Below are 2,051 nucleotides of genomic sequence, written 5' to 3' on the forward strand. Positions count from 1 at the left end.
GGTCCCGGAAGTGACGCTCCTGAGCAACCAGCGGGCTCAGCTCCGACCGCCCTCGTTGCTAGGGTTGGTGGATCCGGGCCTCTGGGCTTTGTCAGATGTTTGAGCTGAACGGAGAGGACTACGGAAGTGAGATCCAGACACCGTCGATTCTTCAAGCCCCTTTATCACAGCCCATTTCATCAAATGTTTATACACATTTATAGAAGCCTTTTTTTTTTTTTTTGAAGTAGATCTACAATGTTGTGTAAATTTCAGGTGTACGGCAGAGATTCTGTTATATACATATATACATATATATGTGTATATATATATATTCTTTTTCAGATTATTTTCCATTATAGGTTGTTATAAGATATTGAATATAGTTCCCTATGCTATACAGTAGGTCCTTGTTGTTTTATTTTATATATAGTAGTGTGTATCAGTTAATCCCAGATTCCTAATTTATCCCTTCCCCCCTTCCCCTTTGGTAACCATAAGTTTGTTTTCTACATCTGTGAGTCTATTTCTGTTTTGTAAGTAAGTTCATTTGTATCACTTTTTTAAATTCAACAAAGAGGTGATATCATATGATATTTGTCTTTCTCTGACTTACTTCACTTAGTATGATAATCTGTAGGTCCATCCATGTTGCTGCAAATGGCATTATTATGTTCTTTTTTATGGCTGAGTAGATGGTATATATGTACCACATCTTCTTTATCCATTCATCTGTCAGTGGACATTTAGGCTGCCTTCATGTCTTGGTTATTGTAAACAGTGCTGTTGTGAACATTGGGGTGCATGTGTCTTTTTGAATTAAGAGTTTTCATCTTTTCTGGACATATGCCCAGGAGTGAGATTGTTGGATCATATGGTAACTGGTTTTTTAAGGAACCTCCATACTGTTCTCCATAGTGGCTGTATCAATTTACATTCCCACCAACAGTGCAGGAGGGTTCCCTTTTCTCCACACCCTCTCCAGCATTTATTATTTGTAGACTTTTTGATGATGGCCATTCTGACCATGAGGTGAGGTGATGCCTCATTGTAGTTTTGATTTACATTGTATTGAAGACTTAATTCTATGCCAGGCCCTGAGCTAAGAGCCTACAATGAAATGCAGAGAGGAGACAAACAAGCACAGTTTTGTAATTCAGACAGAAGCAAATTATTAACATTCATTCAAAACATTCACCGAGTACCTACTCTATGGCTTGTGCTGGTTGTTGAACCAGACAGATGGAGTCTCTGCCCTCGTGGAGCTTAAGTTTGAACATATTATCATATAATGTGATAAGTGTTTGGATGGCAGTACAGAGTTCCTGACTGAGTATTGGTGGGGCAAGTAATGGGGGGAAAGGAGATCTAGTAGGACTTGGTAATCAGCCTCCACTATGAACCTGAGTGATTCTTGACTGCTGGTATCCATGCCTTTGTATAGCCCCTTCCCACATTGAATAGGGCTGACAGATACAGCCAATAGGGTATTGTGGAAATCATGGAGTATGAGTTCCAAGATGAAGACATAAAAGACATTGTTCTTCCTCATTGCTCTCTCCTGATCATTCATCAGGGATCCATGTTGTGAGAACACTGAAGCAGCCCTGGGGAGGGGCTTGCATGAATAATAACCAAGCCTCTTGCCAACAACCACCTCCAACTTGCCAGCCATGTGTGTGAGCCATCTTGGGAGTGGATCCTCCAGCCTCAGTCAAACCTTCAGGTAACTGCAGCCCTGGCCAAAATCTTGAATATAATCTCATGAGAGACCTTGAGCCAGAAACAGTCAACAAAATCACTCTTGAATTCCTGACCCATAGAAGTTGTGAAATAATAAATATTACTACTTTAAGCTCCTAAATTTCAAGGTAATTTTTTTTCAGCATAGATAACTAGTACAGAGAAGATCAAGGAAGAGGTGTTGGATGCTAAAGATTCAAAAAAGAATGAGACCTAATCTTAGCCTCAAGGAGCTCACTCTCTCCTGGAGGACACAGACAGAAATAATTATAATTCACTCAACATCCACTAATCCCATACTATGTGAGATGATATGGAGGAACCAAAGA

This window comes from Eschrichtius robustus, chromosome 16 (genome assembly GCF_028021215.1).
Source record: "Eschrichtius robustus isolate mEscRob2 chromosome 16, mEscRob2.pri, whole genome shotgun sequence".
NCBI lineage: Eukaryota > Metazoa > Chordata > Mammalia > Artiodactyla > Eschrichtiidae > Eschrichtius > Eschrichtius robustus.